The sequence below is a fragment of the Callithrix jacchus genome, chromosome 3, assembly GCF_049354715.1.
Source record: "Callithrix jacchus isolate 240 chromosome 3, calJac240_pri, whole genome shotgun sequence".
NCBI lineage: Eukaryota > Metazoa > Chordata > Mammalia > Primates > Cebidae > Callithrix > Callithrix jacchus.
In genome coordinates this window covers 192434040-192447247 of record NC_133504.1, presented here as the reverse complement: position 1 = coordinate 192447247, position 13208 = coordinate 192434040, and the positions used below count along the sequence as shown (strand labels likewise).

The window sequence follows — 13208 nt, the reverse complement described above, 5'->3', positions numbered from 1 at the left end:
ACCACACACGAGCCCACGGCTCCCTCCCTCACCCCAGCCCTCCTCGCTCCCAGGTTAACCACCGTCTCCATTTGCACCAAACGTTCACCCTTGGTGCAACCCTCATTTAAATTGGTCTGGCATTTGCTACCAGAGTTTGGGCCAGAAACTGTGAAGCTCAGTTTGTCTCCTTGTAGAAAGAGAGGTTGCTGCAGTTATGCCACGGAACATACGGCTAAAAAAGAACCTACTGATGCCCACAGATGGGTCAACTCGAGAGCTCAATGTGCCATCTCCCTAGACAGTTTTCCACCCTCCCCAAATAAAGCACTGTGACCAAAACTTTAGTTTTTAAAGATTGATATACAACCATTTTGAAACGGAAGAAAATGAGAATATGGCCAAAATTACATTCTCACAACCTTAGGATCAGCAATCTTTACAAGTAAGCTTAGTCTTTTTTTTTTTCTTTGAGACCGAGTTTCGCTCTTGTTACCCAGGCTGGAGTGCAATGGCGCGATCTCAGCTCACCGCAACCTCCGCCTCCTGGGTTCAGGCAATTCTCCTGCCTCAGCCTCCCGAGTAGCTGGGATTACAGGCACGCGCCACCATGCCCAGCTAATTTTTGTATTTTTAGTAGAGACGGGGTTTCACCATGTTGACCAGGATGGTCTCGATCTCTTGACCTCGTGATCCGCCCGCCTCGGCCTCCCAAAGTGCTGGGATTACAGGCGTGAGCCACCGCACCAGGCCTAAGTTTAGTCTTAAAACTTACATAGGCTGGGTGAGGTGGCTCACGCCTGTAATCCCAGCACTTTGGGAGGCGGAGGCGGGCAGATGACCTGAGGTCAGGAGTTTGAGACCAGCCTGGGTAACATGGGGAAACCCTGTCTCTAGTAAAAATACAGAAATTAGCCGGGTGTGGTGGTGTGTGCCTGTAATCCCAGCTACTCAGGTGGCTGAGGCCGGAGAATCACTTGAACTTGGGAGATGGAGGTTGCAGTGAGCCAAGATCATGCTACTGTACTCCAGCCTGGGTGACAGAGCAAGATTCCATCTTAATTAAAAAAAAAAAAAAGACTTAACTGACTCCAAGTGTATTTTACTTTCAGCAAGTCCATCTTAGAAATGTCAAGGTATTGGCTGAAACCCCAAGCAGACACTAATGTCAGCATCAACTGCAGGGAGTGGACACGAGACCTCAAAATTGGGTCCACCCATGCTGGGGAGTCAGCCACGAAGCCATGGCAGCCATGGGTGCCTGGGGTCTGAGAGCTTCAAGCTCCCCCTGAGCATGGTGGGTGGGGGGCCCTGCACCAGGACCCCAGAAAAAGGCAGCTCTGGAAGCCAGTTCCCGTGGGTTCTGTAGCAGGTTGGGGCTTCAGGGACCTGGAAGCTCTCAGAGCCAGGCCTCGGCCCCTCTGCTCACCGGTGGTTTTGTTTCTCCCATGCAGTTCTGTGTGCGTAAGGCAAAAGTCTCATGTTAGTCATTCATGTGTGTTATTACACCCGTGACTGGGTGAAGGCCAAATAGTGTCCCCTGAAGTGCAGCGGAGGGACAGAAAAACAAAGACATTGGCTGTGATGAGACCCGCACCATCTGCAGCTAGAGGGCCCTGAGGCCCGCCAAATCCACCCGATGTAGATGCCTGTGTGGCTTCTGGTTTTTAAGGATAAAACTGCCTCCAGGGGCACTGAGTCCCTGCTGAGGGGCTGTGGCGGGCTGTCCTGCATTGGCGGTAGGGCCTTTGTGCTGATGGTGCGCTGTAGAAGCTGCACTGAATGTCTCCCGTTAACAGAATTATATTGCTGACTTCTGACATAGAGATGCCACCGTGCTTACATAAATCACAGAGTCCTAAATACATAAATAAGCAAAGCATCCTTTCTCTGAGCCACGTCACTCCTCTGTCAAGGAAAGTACACAAAGCACATTTGTTTCATATTTTTGGTGCCTTCTGCTCCAATTGCGAGGAAGGAGATGCTCCCCTGGGCCCACCCCGCCCACCCCAGAGTGTCTGCCCACACCACTTTCCGGGGAGGCTGTGGCGTGCTCTAGCCAACTCCTTATCACAGTTGGGCAATTATTTGACCGATAACATTTATCCTATTTTTTTTTCTTTTTTTTTTTTGTAGACATAGTTTCGCTGTGTCGCCCAGGCTGGAGTCCAGTGGTGCGATCGCAGCTCACTGCCACGTCTGCCTCCTGGGTTCAAGAGATTCTCCTGCCTTAGCCTGGGATTACAGGCGCCCACCACCACACCTGGCTATTTTTTGTATTTTTAGTAGAGGCGGGGTTTCACCATATTGGTCAGGCTGGTTTCGAACTCCTGACCTCTAGTGATCCACCCACCTTGGCCTATCAAAGTATTGGGATTACAGGCATGAGCCACCGCGCCCGGCCCTTTTTTTCCTTTTAATGTTGGCTTTCTTTCTGTTAGATCAGCTCCAGAAGCAGTTTATCCTGTGTCACTTAAATAATCTCATCAGAATTTAATGGGGATTGCAGTTAATTTTTTACCTTGTGAGACAGCTGACGTCCTACACCCACGATGTGGCCTGTTTGCCAATGCCCCCTCTTTTAGGGTCTTCCTCAGGCAGTCCTTACTTCTGGTCCAGTTTGTTTTTAAGATTCTTCTGTAGGGAGGTGGCGGGTGAGAAACCCACTGGACCTGGCATGGACTGAACTGTGCTCGTCCTCAGGTTCTTCGGGGGCTTTTCTTGCATTTCCACGCAGACGACTGTATCATCAACTACTAAACCCTGCCTCCCGGATTCAGCTCCTTCCCTCGTTTGGTTCCCTCGCCCTGCGGGGACGGCTAGAGAAGCACTGACGGCACAGCAAGCAGGACTGTGCTTTTCAGATTTTAATGGAATACTTTAAATAGCTTGACTTAAGCATGATTGTTGCAGGGTTTTGAAAAATTTTCTTCTGTTACAGCTTATGAAAAGGAATATGTGTCAATTTTTAAAAGTGTTTTAATGTCTTTAATTTTTTTTTTTGAGACAGTCTTGCACTGTTGCCCAAGCTGGAGTGCAATAGCGTGATCTCAGTTCACTGCAACCTCCGCCTCCTGGGTTCAAGCCATTCTCCTGCCTCAGCCTCCCGAGTAGCTGGGATTATAGGTGCACACCACCATGCCCGGCTAATTTTTTGTACTTTTAGTAGAGATGGGGTTTCACTATGTTGGCCAGGATGGTCTCAAACTCCTGACCTCATGCTCTGCCTTCCTCGGCCTCCCAAAGTGCTGGGATTACAGGCGTGAGCTGGCCCACCTGGCCTAAATTAAAATGTTTAACTTTTTTGTTTCAGTTTGAAGTTTTAACACATGCACAGTCATGTGACCACCACCACAGTCCACACACAGAGTGGTTCCAACCCCCAAATCTCCTAGCGCTATGCCCTTACCACGGTGCCTTCCCCAACCCTTCCTTCACCTCTTCCCACCCCCGTGTGCCGAATATGTCAGTCTCCCCATTGTCATTGCAGAGTAGTATTTCATTGCATAGATATACCAGTTTACCAGTTCACCCAATGAAAGGCACTTGAATTTCAGCTTTTGATGCTTATGAATAAAGCATCAATAAACATCTATGTATGGTTTTTATGTAGACATAAGATTTTCTTTCTCTAAATACCCAAGAGTGGGATTGCTGGGTCATGGGGTTGTGTACGTTGAACTTTATAGGAAACCGCCAAACAGTCTTCCATTTCCAGCAGGTCCACACCTGGGGCATGGGGCACGGCCAGCATGCTCCTGCACTGTGGCTGTGGTGCAGGTGCCCGTGGCCTGTGTGGTGGCTGGTGTCAAGCTTCTCCTATGCCCGCTGGTCCTCCCTGTGTCATCCCTGGGGCAGGTCTGGTCAGGTCTTTTACACTTTTTAGTTGGACTGTTGAGTTTTCTCTGTGTATTCTGGATACAGGTGATGTGTGAATATTTTCTCCCCATCTTTAGCTGAGCTTTTCATTCTTTTCACACTGTCTTTGGCAGATCCAACATTTTTAGGCCAGGCACAGTGGCTCATGCCTGTAGTCTCAATTACTTTGGAGGCCAAGGTAGGAGGATCACTTAAGGCCAGGAATTTGAGACCAGCCTGGGAAACACAGCAAGACCCAGACTCTGAAAAAAATTTTTAAATTAGCCAAACGTGGTGGCATGCACCTCTAGTCCCAGCTACTCAGGAGGCTGAGGCAGGAGAATCACTTGAGCCCAGGAGGTTGAGGCTGTAGTGAGCTGTGACTACACCACTGCACTGCAGCCTGGACAACAGATCGTGACCCTGTCTCCAAAAAAAAAGTTTTTTAATTTTGGTAAAGTCCAATTTATCAAGTTTTTCTATTATGGATTCTTCTATGGATTATGCCTCTGGTATCATGTCTAAGAACTCTACCAAATGCCAGGTCCAAAGATATTTTTCTGTTTTCTCCCAGACATTTTATACTTTTATGTTTTACATTTATTTATTTATTTAGAGGCGGAGTCTCAGTCTGTTGCCTGAGCTGGAGTGCCATGGCGCGATCTCGGCTCACTGCAACCTCCACTTCCTAGGTTCAAGCAACTCTCCTGCCTCAGTCTCCCGAGTAGCTGGGATTATTACAGGTGCACACCACCATGCCCAGCTAATTTTTGTATTTTTTAGTAAAGACGGGGGTATCATCATGTTGGCCGGGCTGGTCTCAAACTCCTGACCTCAGATGAACTGCTCACCTCAGCCTCCCAAAGTGCTGGGATTACAGGTGTGATCACACCTGTGTGATGTGGATTACCACACCCAGCCTTACTTTTGGTATTTTTAATAGAATGGAGTTTTACCGTATTGGCCTGGCTGGTCTCAAACTCCTGACCTCATGAGCTGCCCGCCTCAGCCTCCCAAAGTGCTAGGATTACAGCCATGAGCCACGGCACCCAGCCTTATGTATTAGATGTATATATGATTCATTTTGAGTTTGCATATGTGTGAGGTTTAGGTCAAGGTTCCATCTTTTCCTTAGGAATGACCAACTGTCCCATTGCTATTTGTTGAACAGAAAATTCTTTCTCCACAGGGTTGCTTTCGTTTGCCGTCAAAGATCAAATGACCGTGTTTATGAGTCTGTTCTAGACTCTCTGATCATTGATCCATCTGTCTGTTCCTTGCCAGTACCAGTCTTGATTTCTGTGGCTTTAAAGTACGTGTGAAAACTGTGCAATGTGATTAATCTTTTTTAAAATACTGTCTTATTGGGCTGGGTGCGGTGGCTCAAGCCTGGGATTCAGCGCTTTGGGAGGCCGAGACGGGTGGATCACGAGGTCAAGAGATCGAGACTATCCTGGTCAACATGGTGAAACCCCGTCTCTACTAAAAATACAAAAATGAGCTGGGCATGGTGGCACGTGCCTGTAATCCCAGCTACTCAGGAGGCTGAGGCAGGAGAATTGCCTGAACCCAGGAGGCGGAGGTTGCGGTGAGCCGAGATCACACCATTGCACTCCAGCCTGGGTGACAAGAGCGAAACTCCGCCTAAAAATAAATAAATAAATAATAAAATACTGGCTTATCTATCCTTTTTACTGTTTCAGCTAGCTCCTTTTCCATTCCGTATAAAATTTAAAATCAGCTTATCTAAATCTAAAGCAGTCCTACTGCAATGTTTTGGAGTTTTGTTAACTGAACAGATCCTTCTGGGGGAGACTGGCATCTTGACGACTTGAGCCTACCGTGCGCTGTCTCCCCACAAAGGGAAGTCTTCTTTGATTTTTTTGATTGGCATTTTTAGTTGTTTAGCATACAGATCCTGTTTTGTCTTGTTAGATTTATACCTCTCTCAGGAGCTATTGTGTTTTTAATTTGTTTCCAATGTTTTATTGCTTGTCTATAGTAATAATTTTTTTGTTTGTTTGAGGTAGAGTTTCACTCTTTGTTGCCCAGACTGGACTGCAATGGTGCAATCTTGGCTCAACCTCCGCCTCCTGGGTTCAAACAATTCTCCTGCCTCAACCTCCCAAATAGCTGGGATTACAGGCATGTGCCACCATGCCCAGCTAATTTTGTATTTTTAATAGAGACCGGGTTTCTCCATGTTGGTCAGGCTGGTCTCGAACTCCCAACCTCAGGTGATCTGCCCGCCTAGGCCTCCCAAACTGCTGGGAATAAGATTAATTTTTATGTGTTAATGAACATGCTCACTTACGGGCTCTATGAGGGTCTGTGGCAGTCATTGCTGTTGTTTAGATGAGTGCTGTCTATACAGTCATGTGGTCTGTGAATAAGGAAGTTTTATATTTCACCTGTGATCCAGCACTGAGCGGGGCTGAAGTGGGAAGATCACCTCAACCCAAGTTCAAGGCCAGCCTGGGCAACATAGTGAGACCCCCATCTCGACTAAAAATACAAAAATTAGGCCAGGCACAGTGGCTGATGCCTGTAATCCCAGCACTTTGGGAGGCTGAGGCAGGTGATCACCTGAGGTCCGGAGTTTTGAGACCAGCCTGACCAATATGGAGAAACCCTCTCTACTAAAAATATGAAATTAGCTGGGCATGGTGGCGCATGCCTGTAATCCCAGCTACTAGGGAGGCTGAGGCAGGAGAATCACTTGAACCTGGGAGGTGGAGGCTGTGATGAGCCAAGATTCAAACACTGCACTCCAGCCTAGGTGACAGAGCAAGACTCCATCTCAAAAAAAAAATCAGCCAGGCATGGTGGCATAAGCCTCTAATTCCAGCTACTCCTGATGCTGAGGCACATTCTCTCTGGAAGGAGGTGTCCCAGTGTGGCTTACCACCCTGTTTTTTCTCTGCTACCTAAAAGGAGGTCCCTAGGTGAGGCTCAGCCACAGCTCAGGAAGTTAAGGTCACCTCTGTGAGGGCAGTGTCTCTGCATACACTGTTTGGACTCGGCCGGATGTGTATGCTTATAGTCCCACCTACTTGGGAGGCGGAGGTGGGACACTCACCTGAGCCCAGGAGGTCCAGGCTGCAGTAAGCCAATAGTGCACCACTGCACTCCAGCCTGAATGACAGAGTAAGCTCGTCTCAAAGAAAAAATATTTGGACTCCTCCTACATGGGAAATTGTCTTTTCTCTCCCATCTATTTATTCAGTTGTTTTTTGAAATGGGATACTGCGGCCGGGCACGGTGGCTCACGCCTGTAATCCCACCACTTTGGGAGGCCAAGGTGGGCGGATCACGAGGTCAAGAGATCAAGACCATCCTGGCCAACATGGTGAAACCCATCTCTACTAAAAAAATACAAAAATTAGCTGTGCATGGTGGCATACGCCTGTAGTCCCAGCTACTCAGGAGGCTCAGGCAGAATTGCTTCAACCCGGGAGGCGGGGGTTGCAATAAGCCGAGATCACACCACTGCTTTCCAGCCTGGCGCCTGGCGACAGAGCAAGACTGTCTCAAAAAAAAAAAAAAAAAAAAAAAAAAAAAAAAAAAAAAGGGATACTGCTATATTTCCCAGGCTGGCCTCAAACGATCCTCCCACGTCAGCCTCCAAGAAGCTGGAACTACAGGTGTCACTTTGCCTGGCTCATTCAGTCACTTATTATATGTGGGAAGTAGAAAAGTTCCTCTTTAAAGTTCCTTTCTTGTCAAAGAATAAACCGTGGTAAGTGTGCTACTAACTCTTTGTTAAGCCCTATCCAGTAGCTGTTAGACAAGCCGGGCTTACAGGCATGTAGTATTCTATGTCCTTGTGCTTTAACCAAGATATCCGTGCTGGATGTGCTCACAGGTATGACCCAGTTCTCCATTGCTTTTACCTCTTTAGAAAAGTTTTAAGTTGTTAGCCAATCAGGTTTGAAGATGGTGAGGTCTGGCTCCAGCCAACCAAGATCAGCCGGTAAAGATGACCCCAAATGCATAAATGATCAGTAAATCTGTTTTCCTTTGTTCGTTGTACTCTCACGGCACAATGGCTAGTGAGGGCTCAGGAAGTAGTAACTGCATTGCTCAAAGAGCCTTTGTCTCAATGCTCATTTTTGTTTGCAGCGCCCAGCACGTTTCCAACATTGTATCAGTATAGACTCAGATGTTTCTTCAGCACTGTGCATTATAACCTGATGCTACTTTATTCTGCCCTTCACATTATTCCAGCGTCCACTGGGACCCCTTGCCACTGTGTTCCTTTGGCCCACGGCTGTGGGTTTGTTTTTTGAGATGGAGTCTCGCTCTGTCTCTAGGCTGGGAGAGCAGTGGCGTGACCTCAGCTCACTGCAACCTCCATCTCCCTGGTTCAAGCAATTCCCCTGCCTCAGTCTCCTGAGTAGCTGGTATTACAAGCCCACACCACCAGCCCAAGCTAATTTTTTTGTATCTTTAGTAGAGACAGGGTTTCATCATGTTGATCAGACTGGTCTCAAACTCGTGATCTCAGGCAATCTGTCTGCCTCAGCCTCCCAAAATGCTGGGATAACAAGCCTGAGCCACCAGGCGGGCCTGTGTCATCATTGTTTTTTATCAATGCTAGGCTTCTGGTGGATATTTTCTGCCCCAGTCCTAGGTGAATTTCTCCTGCTTGGTGAGTTTCAGTAGGGATTGGAAGAGGAAGACTCAGACTCCGAGTCCTTTCATCTTATCACTTATCTAAACAATTACTTTTTGTTGAAGACGTCATATGCTGGAATTCAAAGCCATCTCTTTGAACACCTGTGTGAAATAATCATGTTAAACTGTTATTCTCTAATTGCTCCAACCAAGCACCCATGGGGGCCGTTATATCTCTCCGACAACTGCAAGGCAGTGCCTCATCAACTGGCAAGCGGCAGGGACCCCCCTGCTCTCCTCAGGGGGCAAGCAGCCCCCGACCCTGGTGGGTGAATCTTCTCTTCACAGTCCCGTCCCTGTGCCTTCTGAGCCAGCAAGAAGGTGGAAAGGCCATTCTGGCTGTAAGCTTCCAGCACGGCCCGGAGAGCGCACGGGTCCTGGGGAGCATGGCTACGCCCGAGGGTCTTCAGGTCCCGGGGAGCATGGCTACACCCGAGGGTCTTCAGGTCCCGGGGAGGGTGGCTACACCCGAGGGTCTTCAGGTCCCGGGGAGGGTGGCTACGCCCGAGGGTCTTCAGGTCCCGGGGAGGGTGGCTACGCCCGAGGGTCTTCAGGTCCCGGGGAGGGTGCCTACGCCCGAGGGTCTTCAGGTCCCGGGGAGGGTGCCTACGCCCGAGGGTCTTCAGGTCCCGGGGAGGGTGCCTACGCCCGAGGGTCTTCAGGTCCCGGGGAGGGTGGCTACGCCCGAGGGTCTTCAGGTCCCGGGGAGGGTGGCTACGCCCGAGGGTCTTCAGGTCCCGGGGAGGGTGGCTACGCCCGAGGGTCTTCAGGTCCCGGGGAGGGTGGCTACGCCCGAGGGTCTTCAGGTCCCGGGGAGGGTGGCTACGCCCGAGGGTCTTCAGGTCCGGGGAGGTGGCTACGCCCGAGGGTCTTCAGGTCCCGGGGAGGGTGGCTACGCCCGAGGGTCTTCAGGTCCCGGGGAGGTGGCTACGCCCGAGGGTCTTCAGGTCCCGGGGAGGTGGCTACGCCCGAGGGTCTTCAGGTCCGGGGAGGTGGCTACGCCCGAGGGTCTTCAGGTCCGGGGAGGTGGCTACGCCCGAGGGTCTTCAGGTCCCGGGGAGGTGGCTACGCCCGAGGGTCTTCAGGTCCCGGGGAGGGTGGCTACGCCCGAGGGTCTTCAGGTCCCGGGGAGGGTGGCTACGCCCGAGGGTCTTCAGGTCCCGGGGAGGTGGCTACGCCCGAGGGTCTTCAGGTCCCGGGGATGGTGCCTACGCCCGAGGGTCTTCAGGTCCCGGGGAGGTGGCTACGCCCGAGGGTCTTCAGGTCCCGGGGAGGTGGCTACGCCCGAGGGTCTTCAGGTCCCTGGGAGGTGGCTACACCCGAGGGTCTTCAGGTCCGGGGAGGGTGGCTACGCCCGAGGGTCTTCAGGTCCCGGGGAGGTGCCTACGCCCGAGGGTCTTCAGGTCCCGGGGAGGGTGGCTACGCCCGAGGGTCTTCAGGTCCGGGGAGGTGGCTACGCCCGAGGGTCTTCAGGTCCCGGGGAGGTGGCTACGCCCGAGGGTCTTCAGGTCCCGGGGAGGTGGCTACGCCCGAGGGTCTTCAGGTCCCGGGGAGGTGGCTACGCCCGAGGGTCTTCAGGTCCGGGGAGGTGGCTACGCCCGAGGGTCTTCAGGTCCGGGGAGGTGGCTACGCCCGAGGGTCTTCAGGTCCCGGGGAGGGTGCCTACGCCCGAGGGTCTTCAGGTCCGGGGAGGTGGCTACGCCCGAGGGTCTTCAGGTCCGGGGAGGTGGCTACGCCCGAGGGTCTTCAGGTCCGGGGAGGTGGCTACGCCCGAGGGTCTTCAGGTCCCGGGGAGGTGCCTACGCCCGAGGGTCTTCAGGTTCCGGGGAGCGTGGCTACGCCCGAGGGTCTTCATGCTGAGTCAGCTCAAAGTCCACCAGTCCCCGGCTGACGGGGAGGAAGCAAGGCTGAGGAGCGCGCCGGGAAGCGCTGGGGTCTCTCCCCGCAGACCCCGGCCGCAGCCTTTCCTGGGACTCCCCCAGGGTCTGGGCGGTGGGCCGAGCCCGGTTTCCGTGCCCCGCAGGCCTGTCGTGGAGGGTCTCGCCCCCGGGGTCGTGTGGGGGCCGCGGAAAGGTCCCCGACGGCAGGAGCGGGCTCCAGGCTGAGACTCGGCCCCGGCGGCGCCCCTTCCTGCCCGGCGTGGCGCACCCCGGGATCCACAGACAAACGAGGCCGGCCGGCGTCACCCGGAGCGCTGGGCCGCCCTTGGGTTTCGGGTGGGGCCTGGTTCCTACGGCCGACCTGGGCGGGAACGCCGGGCAGAAACCTGCCTCGAGGTCTCGGCTTCGGGGCGCCCTGAGCGCCAGCGCGCTGCGGGGCCGGGCAGGGACGCCGGCCTGAGGGTGGGGACCGGCGGGCACGCAGACCGGGACGCGACAAGCACGCAACCGACGGCGCGGGGCCGGAGTAGCTTCTGTCGGCCGCGAGACCCGCGTGCCGCGGCCGGACCGAGGAAGGGCGGCCGCGGGGTGAGGGCCACTCTCCCAGCTCCAGCTCCTCTTCAGAGTCGTGCAATGGCGTCTCTCAGGCTCTGATTGGTTACGTCCCACACGTGACCCTCTGGGAGCCAATCATGACGGCCCGCCTAGCATGCGCTGATTGGCTCAGACCGGCCAAGGGCGGGCCCGCTCCCCTCCCCTGCCCTGTCCGGCTCCCTTCCCCGGCCCGGAGGCCCTGCCCGCGCGGCTCCGCCGGGTCGGTCCTGCCGGGGGCGGCTCTGCTGGGAAGGCCGGCCTCTGCGGCGAGGGGCGGATCTTCCGGGGGGGCAGATCTGCTGCACGGGTGGATCTTCTTGGGGTGCAGGTGTGCAGGGGGCGGATCTGAGGGGGGTGGGTCTTTGGAGGAGGATCTGGTGAAGAGGTGGAGCTTCTGGGGGGGGATGGATCTGCTGTGTGAGCGAATCTGGGCGGGTCGGATCTGCTAGGAGAATGGATCACCTGGGGGAGTGGATATTGAAGGGCGGATGGCTGAGGGGAATCTACAGCGAGGAGGATCAACCAGCGGGCAGACCTGGGTGGGCGGATCTGCTGTGGGGGAGGATCTGGGGGGCCGGATCTCCTATGAGGATGGGTCTACTGAGGGGCCGTCGTGCTGTGGGGGTGGATCTGCTGGGGGGGGGGCGCATCTCCTGTGGGGGTGGATCTGCTGGGGGGGCGCATCTCCTGTGGGGGTGGATCTGCTGGGGGGGGCGCATCTCCTGTGGGGGTGGATCTGCTGGGGAGCCGGCGTGCTGTGGGGGTGGATCTGCTGGGGGGCCGGATCTCCTGTGAGGATGGATCTGCTGGGGGGCCGTCGTGCTGTGGGGGTGGATCTGCTGGGGGGCCGGATCTCCTGTGAGGATGGATCTGCTGGGGGGCCGTCGTGCTGTGGGGGTGGATCTGCTGGGGGGGCGCATCTCCTGTGGGGGTGGATCTGCTGGGGGGGCGCATCTCCTGTGGGGGTGGATCTGCTGGGGGGGGCGCATCTCCTGTGGGGGTGGATCTGCTGGGGGGGCGCATCTCCTGTGGGGGTGGATCTGCTGGGGGGTAGAATCTGCTGGGGGCGGTGTCCCGGAAGTCTCACCGGGGCTCCTGCCCCAAGGCCCTTTCCATCCACACAGCCAGGTGTGTGGGTCCCTCAAGCTGGCCCAGACCTCCTTTCTGTCTCGTGCCCCTCCCCACACACCGTTCCCTGCATCACCTGAGGGGCAGCTGCCTGCAACAGCAGCGGAGCCATTTCCAGGTCTCCTGGGCGCAGTGGCCCCGCTGGTGGGGGGTGGGCGGCAGGGCTGGGCTGGCTGCGGACTGCCGGTGCCAGCAAAATGTCCCTTAATTGCCAGGCCTCTTAGAATTTGTCTTGAAAGCCCATGGTCAGCTGGCTTGTGATTTAGAAGCCACTACTGTTCCAAGTGCAGGGCGCTGGAGAGGAGAGGCCCTCGGGGAGAAGGCGGTCAGAGGAGACTGGGCTTCCTGGTCTGGGGAGGAGACCGTGTCTGGAGGTTGAGAGCCGTCCCGCTGTGTTCAAGAGACAATTAAATGTCCAGAAGGAGGAGACTCTGGGCGCAGGGTGGTGCCCAGCCAGTGCCTGGGCCCAGGCCACGCTGGTGGCACCCAGGCAGCGCTGCTTCCTGGCTCTTGAATAGCTGTTCCTCTTCCACGGGACACCTGCCTCCCTCCGGGTCTGTGTACCTCACTGCGACAGAGGCCCCCTGACCACTCATGAAATAGTAACCCTCACCATTGCTCTCTGCTCCCTGTCCTGCTCAGTTTTCCTCATCACCACTCACGTTTATCATCTGCCTTGCATCACTAGAAAAACCAGCTCCAGGAGGAAGGGGCTCGTATTCCCAGCCCTTAGAACAGAGCGCGCGGCATTGCGCAGAGGCTCAGTAAACATCGGGGGAGGAGTGCCTTCCCTAGGAGGCCTCAGACCCCGTCCCCTCGGGTGACACCTGGATCCAGGTAGGGCTCAGGTCTGACCCAGCAGTCATTGCTGGAGGAAGGGCTGTTGGAGACTCCGAGGGAAAGCTGCCTGGGTTGTGACCTGGCATGTCTGAATCGCTGTTCAGGCTTGCAGCAGGGGTCCAGACCAGGCTGTGGGTGGGAGATGGGAGGCTGTGGGAGTATGGAAGCTGAGAAGTGGGTAGATGTTGGGGTGCCCTTTTAAGAGTGGCCCTGCTGGGGGTGCCAGCAGCAGCCACGGGCACAGGGGTAGGT

At 54.6% G+C, this 13208-nt stretch overlaps 1 pseudogene; it reads right to left on the bottom strand.

Annotated features, from left to right (window-relative positions):
- Positions 1 to 824: 824 nt before the first annotated feature.
- Positions 825 to 9386, bottom strand: LOC144581695 (uncharacterized; annotated as a pseudogene).
- Between the last annotated feature and the right edge of the window lie 3822 nt (positions 9387 to 13208).